Source organism: Monopterus albus, unplaced genomic scaffold (genome assembly GCF_001952655.1).
Source record: "Monopterus albus unplaced genomic scaffold, M_albus_1.0 scaffold175.1, whole genome shotgun sequence".
Classification (NCBI taxonomy): domain Eukaryota; kingdom Metazoa; phylum Chordata; class Actinopteri; order Synbranchiformes; family Synbranchidae; genus Monopterus; species Monopterus albus.
Genome location: NW_018128055.1, coordinates 147201 through 157515, shown reverse-complemented (window position 1 = coordinate 157515; position 10315 = coordinate 147201). Strand labels below are relative to the sequence as shown.

General features: G+C 42.1%; 1 protein-coding gene across 1 annotated transcript in view; it reads left to right on the top strand.

Moving 5' to 3' along the window:
* The first annotated feature begins 2117 nt into the window (after positions 1 to 2117).
* tanc2b (tetratricopeptide repeat, ankyrin repeat and coiled-coil containing 2b) overlaps positions 2118 to 10315 on the top strand; it is a 139302-nt gene continuing 131104 nt past the window's right edge. Inside the window, 1 exon segment of the mRNA XM_020616554.1 lies at positions 2118 to 2525. The gene's annotated coding sequence lies outside the window, so the exon portion shown is untranslated.

The following is a 10315-nucleotide window of genomic DNA, read 5'->3' as shown; positions in this document are numbered from 1 at the left end:
GGAGGCGGGAGTTGAAGATCTCTCTGACAGGGGATTCTGCTAAACGTTCCCAACAGACCCTGACAATACGTTTGGGTCTGCCAAGTCTGTCCAGCTTCCTCCCCCGCCATCGGATCCAGCTCACCACCAGGCGGTGATTAGTTGACAGCTCCGCCCCTCTCTTCACCCGAGTGTCCAAGACATACGGCCGGAAGTCAGATGAAACAACCACAAAGTCGAACATTGACCTCCGGCCTGGGGTGTCCTGGTGCCATGTGCACTGATGGACACCCTGGCTAGTGCTTCATCACTTTAATACTAATGTAATAGTAAGTTTGCTCAAATTTAAAATTGTGAAGAGCATAAAATTGTCTAGACTTCTGCTCCCTCATGACACATTTTGTACAAAAACAAAAGCATGGCTCATTCTGCCTCTCGTTGCCATATAATCTGAACCTGGTCTAAAAGATCCTACTGTTCACACAGCTGTGTCGGAGGAGCCACAGTTGAGCCATAGTAGTTTAGCAGAAGCTCCAGGGCCACTCTCTTACTTCTCTGGCTCCCCACTTCTCTGCTGATCTCCTTGCAATTTTGCGTTAGCCTCCATTAATCTCAGCTCCCCTTGTAGTCTGTGATGCATGCTCACCTTTTCTGTTTTCATTCTTTATATTCAGACAGAGGCAAAGGACAGGGACAACAGTGGAAGTTCTGTCTGAAATTGATTCAATGCCACTGGAAGCATATGTGCTTCCAGAGGTGGGGGGCTAACCACAGCTATCTGTGACCACCTCATCCATCATAGCCATTAACACACACATGTTTACTGTGTCAGCCTGCACCAAAGCCAGTTTCCAGAGCCCCCCTCAGTTATTTCTCATTGCCATTTGCAGAGACAGAACCTTTTAAAGTAGCTACAAATATATCCTTTGGCAGATTTGTGTTTGCCAACTGAAGGATTTATTTAGTTACACCACTTACGACCTTGGATGTGTGTGGTGTGTGATGCTGGCATGTCTTCATTCTGGCAAGTTCCAAATATGGCAGCAAAGAATGACCTTTTACACTGTTTAGCAATATATAGAGAAGAGCAGCAGTTGATTGGATGGGGAAAAGTTAATTGTTCTTGCTGCCTCTCTCTACCAACCCTCACGCAAGAGGACAAAGGTTACAAAAACTGCAGGTCCAAAAGTCCTTTATGCAGTGTCTTGACAGGATGTTGGGGACAGTATAAAATCAGTGATTGAGAATAAATAAACTAATTTTCCTCTGAAAAAGAACTACCTATACTGTGTACATATTTGGAGGCAAATGCAATGAAGGTTTCTTAAATTTACATCTGAATACTGGCTACAAGATGCCAGATAAACACATTATCATTCACTTAATAGTCAGTAGGCTATGAGTCAGCACATAATATGGTGGTACATAAAATATATATGTAAATAAACCATGACCACCAGTCCTTACAACAGCAAGAAGAGTCAATATAATTTGTTCAAAAATGTACATTTTTCTCTTTAAATGACCTTGTCAGTAAACAATGTGTAGTAGTTTGATAGCGGTTACAGGTTTAGGTCAGTCAGCTTTAACCTTTAACTCGTGTGTCACAATCAAGTCTTCTGTAGGCAAAAGTTAATCATAGTAATTCTGATAGGCATGCAATTTGTTGACTAAGTGAGGAAGAGGTCAGGATAATGGCTGACACATGGCAACGTCTTCTCCATCTATCATTTCAAATGTCAGATGTCATGGTTTGCAGGGAAGAGGAATGGAAGTTTGATTGGCATCGACCGTGTTTCTCTTGAATAATTATGAATGATTTGGGTATTAGTGCGTCCTTCCTTCATAAATAATTCATTAGGCCTGCCTTGCACCCCCACTGAATGCGTTGTGCTCCTTCTCTTCACCTGGGATTCCAGCAGCGTGAACATTCAGAGAAAGAACAAGATTAATAGCGAAAGCATGGAAGTAATAAACATATACATTAAAAGACTCGTGTATTTTTGCTTTTTGTGCGCTTTACACTGTTATAGACGTTGCAATTGTTGAGGATTTTACTTTGAAATTAGCGCCGGAAGTCGTGCATGGCAGCTGTGTGGCTTGACCCATTGATAGGCAGGTCAGCGCTCCATGTTGCGGTGCTGCGTGGCACAGGGCACCGACTTTCCCTGGCTGCACCATAAACACATGTTGTGAACGCCCCGGCACTTGGCAGAGTCAGCGGGAGAAGCAGCCGTCGGTCCGGCCACCGCTGCCCGCTGCACACCGAGCTTGCTCTGCGTACACCCATGGGTGTCGCTACTGAGATCGTCTTCTGCATTTGGAACGACTGTAGCCGCTTTGATCGGCGCAGTTATTTTCAGAGTCAGTCTCTCAGAGCTGTTTCCAACTGATTGGAAACGTGCGGGCTGGTCGCGTAATCGTGTGCGAGGAGCCGCACGGAGCGCTGCAGCAGACGCGGTGCCGGAGCAACAGCAGCAGAAGCAGGGGATTGACGGGTGTGATGCCAAAGCTGGCCAGAAAAACAAAGGTTCAAGTGTAGGAAGGTAATCTGTCCTTGGCTTGTACAAGTTTTGCTATCACAGCTGCACCTCTTTAATTACATCTTAAAGTGTGTTTGATTTTACCTTTATTAAATGTGTGCTGGAGGGGCCAGGCTCTCGCAGCAGCCTTTCTACAGTACAGGCTAACCCATTTCTACCTATATTCAGTCTATATCTGCCTCTCATACCAAAGCCCAGCCAGCCACCTAAGCCAATAAACACCCCCAGCAGTGTTTAATGACACAACGAGCTGGTCCTTTGTAAACAGTAGCTGCAAAGTGTGCAGCACATTGTTGCGTGTTTTTTCTTTAACATTATGTCTTTAGTGATAGTCATTTATGAGTTGTTTTAATAACTATATAAATGACTAAGACCAGGCTAGAACAGACTTTGCAGCTGATTTTAAAACAGATGCCTGGCTGTGACAGTGAATGGATAGTACAGGTATTATGCTCGCGTGTACACAAATATGTAGTTAACACATTCTGTTTGTTACACATCGGAGATAGTTATACTTATCCTTCACGAGTAACCTGTATTCAATTCACACCATCCCAGGGTAGAAGGGGGTTGCCCACATGGACGTAAAGTGAAGAGGTTCATAGCTGTTCTTACTTGTTTAATGGCTTCAGGCCAGCACCTACCTCACTCTGCATAGCCTATTATCTGACATCTGGTACTTTTCGACGGGGACTTGTGTGGTAATAATATGTTTCAACAAAGGCTGTTTATCTGCCTGTTGTTTAGAAGGGGAAAACACTATTTTCCCTGTGATCACCATTCAACACATATGGTGGAAACCAAGTCTGCCCTGGATGGGGAATGTTATGAGATATGAAAACCTTGGCAGCTGTCTTAGATGTTTTGTGTTACTCTGTTATATGGTTAGGATTTAACATGGTCTAGAATTGTCACTGAAGAAAAAGTATTTAGGGCAGAGTTTACACACACTTACAGCTGCAGGCTGTGTCTTTATTGCATCCAGAGAACTGCTCTGGTCTGCAGACTGGTAAGGTTTGGGTTCACTACTCATGGTTTTTGTATGGGGCTTGAGATGACTACTGTCTCGCTGTACTTTTGATTTAAGATGTTGGTTGTCAGCTCGCCTTGGCACAGATAAAAGACTGTCATCCTCAAAGCTTTCGCTCATCGTGCACTAGTTTTGCTTCTCACTTGCTACTCCACTCGTGATACACATCTGTGAGTTCACAGTGTCAACGTTTCCCATTATGAGATCATGATGTCTTTATTTTTTTGTCAACAAGCCCTCAACTTTTTGTCTTTCATTGATCAAGCCAGCTTGTTTTTCAAAGCCTGAGCCACTGCAGACCCTCCTGTCACACTCACCAGCTTACTAGAAGTTAGAACAAAATGATCCTGCTGTAGCAAATCAGTGAAGGATTTCTCCGAAATATAAGTTGACAAAAATCAGCTTTCAGTGTCACACTGTACTTAGGAAGCCTACAGTCTGAACAAAACATGCCTCAAATCTTTGAGTCAACACTGACACTATAAGTACATTCTCTGAACTCACTATGTCAGTATTGTGCCCTAACAAATAGTTTATTGTTTAGTTATTATATAATTAATGATGTAACCCTGATTCAGTAGTATCAACAATGTGAAGGTACATCATGCTGTGCTGAAAATTGGGACGGAGGTACCGCTTTTGGAGATTTACCTGTATACATTCTTGTTTTGCCTAAATCATTTAGGTCTCACTTTACTGATGGTGGTAGTTCAGGATGCATAACCTTAGCTGAGTGTAGCTAATTTCCTGTTTCCAATTGACAGTCAGTGTTGTTTTTCTAAGCCTTGACATCAAAGGTCATTTTATAAGTACTTGTTTTAATTCAAATCATCTTTCCCTGAATCTAAACAAGTAATTTTATACACAATCTTAACCAGACATGTCAAATTGAGCAAGTTATAGTTTTTTGGTTTAATATGGAGGACCTGTTGTAACAACGTGAACTTTACTGTAGAAGACAGTTCTGCCAGTTTTCTCCGCTGACAGTCTAGATACATGTAGATCATAATGTAACTTGTAATCTCCTCTTTACATAAGATGTGAAACTCCTGTTTCTCCACCACAGACTCTCTTGTTCTAGCAAGGCTCTCATTCTTTTTTCCTAATCCCAAACATTCAAGCACATTCTTATTCGCTGGGTCACCGAAAGTCATCTATGCAAATGTTGAAGATCACTGATTAAATCAGGAGGCAGTCTGAGGCAAAGCGGGTCCATTAAAAGGGTGGAATACAACACTGTCATAAAATAACATAGGCTACTGTAAAATGTATTGAAAATGACAGATTGCTAGTGTCACCAGCAGCTGTTTATAGACAGTTATAGTAGTAACAAGGCCAACACTGTACTTTCTTTCTTTTAAGAGGTTGGAGTTAATTAAGACCCTTTTAACCGCTATGAAAAGGTCTATTGTTCATTGAGGTAAAATGGCTCTTTTGGTCGTGCATCCACAACCAAGCTTAACAGCGCTGGGGGTTGTTCTCTGAACTTTATCAGCTCTGAAAATACGAGATATGTTTCCTGCATAGGGAATAAAGGTGTCATCCTCCGGCATGTTTTGATTCATTTCCCTGTGCGCTGAGGCAGATGGCACTCTTTTATGCTGTTTTAATCAGGAAAGGCCATTAAGGAAGACAGGAAAACCTATTGGAAAAAATGCCTGGCTTTTCAGTTTTTTATGTATGTGATTGTGCATGTCTGTGTGGACTAGCATAATCATCAGTTTAGAAAAAAAAAGCACAGAGTAAAGGGGAATTAAAATTGATATTTTGGTTGTAATTTATTTCCTTATTTGCCAGTAATTCAATATAAGACCCAAGAGTGGACCAGGCAGTCACATTAGAAATGCAGGGCAAACCACTCTCTGTGTACGGACTTGATGAATCACAATATAGTAAAACACAGTTGTGCAAATATAAACTGTGTCTTCACAGGAAAGATTATAAATGCTGACAAGTAATGTACATTAATAAACACATTAAACGGACCTTATGCCTGCTTTAATTTACATTACAGTGTGTTATAAAATGTCTATTAGATGTTTATGTAGGGGTTTTTGTTAGTGTAGCAGTTCAGCTTTCTCACACAAACACCAGCAGCAGTTTTACATGTTGAGAAACCCATAAATAAAGATGTTTCTTGTAGCCTGTAAAACGCTCTGAAATTGGCTCATTTGGAAGACACGACAGTGCACTGAACTCCTTTAATGAGGGACAGATTCTCCCCAGGCATGACCCTCATTTTTGGTGTGGCCCTTTGATTATGCAATAATGATGCAGAAAAGGCATCTTCTTAGCGCTTCATTCTTTCTTGTTAGTGAGCCTACTGGGAGGTATGTCAGGATGCATCATCTTTCCAGCTCCTCTGTCAGAGGAATGATGCTGTGCTTAGCTGTTGCTTTCCTTTTGTCTGCTTCTCTCCTGTTCTGCTGGGAGTCAGTGACATTAGCTGAGCTCTGATGGGTACATTTTTACCCTGTTGCTCCCCTACTTGTTTGACAGAGCCTTTGACTAGATCAAGATTTTGAAGTTTGATTTGGGAAGCAGCTGCACTTCAGACAGCTGAGGTTGTTGTGGGGTTTATTTGTCACAGATACCACTTCATATGGGGGTGGAATGGTGGAGCAGTGATTAGTGCTGTCGTCTCACAGTGCGAATGTTCCGGGTTCGAGCCTGGCCGACCCGAGGCGTTTCTGTGCAGAGTCTGCATGTTCTCCCTGTGCCTGCGTGGGTTCTCTCCGGGTGCTCTGGCTTCCTCCTGCAGTCTAAAACCATGCAGCTTAGGTTGACTGGAGACTCTAAATTGCCTGTAGGAGTGAGTGTGAGTGTGTGCGGTTGTTGTTGTCCAGGTTGGACCCTGCCTCTCGCCCAGTGTCAGCTGGGATTGGCTCCAGCACCCCGCGACCCTTGTTAGGATAAGCGGTATAGATAATGGATGGACCACTTCTTATGTAGCTTTCTGCGGCTTTGTTACTGCAGAGTGCTTTGAACAAAACCACCACAACAGTGCAGCAGTACTTTGGATATGTGGCGTTTGTGTGAGAAAGGACAGCGATTTCATAAAAGGCCAAACAGATTTGAAGAAATGTGCTGGTGAGACTGTTTTATATTCCATGTGCATGTTGTTGCCTGTTTCCCCATAAAAAAGAAACCACAAACACAGCGCAGGATCAAGGTACTTTAGTGTTTTCGTCTGCGATACAAGGGAGCCTATTATGATATGTAGGCCTAGTTTACAGTTTCATAACAATAAATAGGAGCACTCCATCAATCTATTATAACTTGAGTTTTTTTTAACTTCATATTTCAGCCCGACTGCTTTTGTATATCTGACAGAAGCATGTGTTCAGTGCCACTGAGCCGTTGCTTATAGATCATTACAGTAGCGTGGTAGTTATTTATATGTCCTTGAAGAGCAGGTGTGTAATAAGAGCTGCTGTTTTAGATTGGAGTAGATACTGATGGCCTGTCTAAAGAGAATATACTGTATAGTCTGGTATTTTTGCCGCTACTCATCTTGATCTGCACATCCACTGTGCTGTTTTGAAAGCCAAACAACAAAGCTAACAAGACTACCACTTCAACTGCTTAATACTAATAATTATAATCACCATCATCATCATAATCAGAATTCACATGCTGGCACACTGTCTATTTGGTTTGCACTGTAAACAGCAAAGAAGGGTGTGAAAACAGATACTTGGTGTAAATGGAGTACAGCTGCTGACTCAAGTGGTTTAAGTGCTGTTCTGTTGTTGTGGCATTTTACTGTGGATGTAGAAAATTAGATTTAAAACATCTGTAATTCCTGAAAGATGCTGGCATGTAACATCATGTTCAAATAGATGTATTTGTGTGAGCATGGCCTGAGACTAGGTGCATGTCCTGGCTGGGCCTGTGGTGTGTGCGGAGTCGTTTCTAGCCATTTCCCTGTGGTTTGCACTGCTATATTTCATACTGGCAGGTGCTGCTGTGACTGGAGTATCTGAGCGTGTTGCTGCATTGCAGCTTTAATGAAATCAAGTTAATCACTTTTCTGGAGAAAAGCAGAAGTGTAACATACAGTCTTTTATATCTGTTACTGCTCAATTATGTGACATTACCTGATCCTGCCAAGAATGCTGTTAGATAACAAGGACTGACTATGTGGCTGTGTTCAGTCAGTCTGCCACTCAGACCTTCCTCCTGGGAACCAAAGATCCCTGTTAGCCTATTAGGCAGCTGTTTGAGCCGGCCCCAGCTGCTGATGGCAGATGAATGGCAGAGTATTTATCAGGCTTGAAAGCTGTGCCTCATAGCTGGAACAACAGCTGTGATACCTACAACCTTCACTTTGCTGTGTTGTCAAGAGAAACCCTAACCTCTGTTACTCCCTCCATCAGTTTTTATGGCAAAAGCACATAGTTTACATGCACCTGATAGTTTCTTCAATCTCTCTCTTTTGGTGAACACCAGACAATCATCACCCAACTGTGCCCTGTTCCTCTCACTCACAACATCTGGTGTCACTATTAGCAGATTATCAGGGATTTTGCCATGCGCCGTGAAAGCTGTGGGCTATATTAGGCTTAGCACAAGACAGATAGGGTTACCACCAAGTCACCTACTTATTGCCTGTATAGTGACGCTACTGCTGTCTATGTAATGTGATCTGTGGGCTGGTGTGAAGATGCCAGTGAAACACTGGTGCTTTGTTATATCTAAATAGATCTGCTGTTGCTCTATGTGTGGTGCTCAGTTAGTGGAAGGAGACGGGCCTCAGGTCTGTGATGTGAAGCACCATTAATGGGTTAACTTTGTTACAATTTGCCAGGAATTTCTGTGTCTGTAGAACATAATGGGCATGTTGTTGTTAATGCAGCTGCTTCTACTGGCTTTGTGTGCTAAACCAGGGTGTGACAATAACTGTGTAGGAGACAAGGACTTTATGAAAAGTAGCATTTTGAGTCTGATTCCAATGATTCCCTTTGTTTTAAAGAAACACAATGAATAAGTAGCTGTAAATCATAATGCCATGTCAGGGAAAGAATTCCAGCAGTTGAAGAAGATGCAGGTCCAACCTTAACCGCTCTAAGATGCTGATGTTTCTCAGCTGCATTAATGTTAGCAAATATGTCGATTTATCGCTTTGCTAACTATTGTTTCCAAAGTCAAGAATTAACTATTCAATTAATTCACAGTGTTGTTCACACATACCTGTGAGTTGACGACATCCACCACATTCTTACCAGTTGTCAGCAGGGTATTCCTGGGTTTTATCCCTCTGTTTGTGATATTCCATCATTGCCTTATCACTTAAAACCATCTGCAGGCTTTCATTCCAATTGAGCTACTTAGTTCCACATTTCTGTGCTAGTATGATCCGATTTGGTACAAAATATTTCACAGAGAGGATCTTGTTTTGTGTGTGATGTGTGTGTATGTGTGTCTAGTCAATTACACCGTGTGTCTGTGTTAGCTTTTTGGAAGTAGAGCATTATTGATTGTCACTGACAGAAAGCTAATCAACAGCAATCCTAAGAAACAATTGATTGTTTCAAGTCATTTATCATATAAAATTGCCTCACATTTGCAGGATCAAGGGTATAATTTTGCATATGGACGATAGGGACATGTCCCTACCAATATTTTGGGAGGACAGAAATGTCGCTCCCAATATTTGAGCAAACCCATGAGCATTATCTTTGGAGTGAAGTCATGTGCTTGGCCTATACTGAAAGGGAGGGGGCGATGTAAAGCTCGTGTCATATTTGCTCCCAGACATGGAGGAGGAGACGGCTGTCGATCAGTGTGCTGACTTCTGTAAAGTGGGACAGATATTTTCAGATTCCGAGTTTCCAGGTCAATATCAAAATGTTGCTAAATTACAAATGACGCTTCTTTGGTTTCATAGTAATGTAGACAACAAGCTTTATCAAAATGAGCCGTCCTCTGCTCCAGACAAATAACACTGGTCTCAATGTGCAGCCAGCGTTTGTCTTTTATACTTAAGATGTTTATTTGTTTTTGTTTTTATTGCTATTGCCTAATGACTGATGTACAGCACTTTGGTCAATGGTTGGTTTGAAATGTGCTCTTCAATACATTTGACTCGACATGACTAGAAAGCACACTAAACATAATTTCAGTACTGGATAAAAATAAACAATCAAATTGATAAAATGCAATGAAAGTTTGCAAAGAAGTAACAGAGCACATTGACACTGCTTTACCAAACGTACTGAATACAGTTCCCATGAGCAGCAACATTTGATCAAATAAACCCAATCCCAGTAAAGTGGCCCTTGCTCTGCTTACTGTCAGCGTGGAGCTCTGTAAAGCTACGTGGCACAGTATACGGGCATTTTTATTGTATTGTACTCAGGCCAAGGTGGTTTCTCTCAGGCCACAAACGCTTGTAAATTTGAAAATGGAAAGCAAGTGCAGATCAAAAATATGTACTCGGTTTTCTCAGTTCAAACAAATGTCAGATTAGTGACCACAGTGCTTGCACCCACATGGGTTTGTCCTTTGCAAATGAAAAGGCTCCACTGAGGCTTGACTGTGGGATCTACACTTACTGTAATGTACAGTAAGTATAATGTACTTAGTATAGCTCTGTGTGCTGTATATGTGTGTAAGAGTCCACATACAGCCTTGTTCAGGCATTGGAGTTCTGTTAGCAGGCAGAACAGACTCCCCCTTTCCATACCACCTCTGTCCCAAACCACTCACCAAGGAGCATGAGTGAAGAGAAGCTGTATAAGGCTGGATGAGTAAACACTCA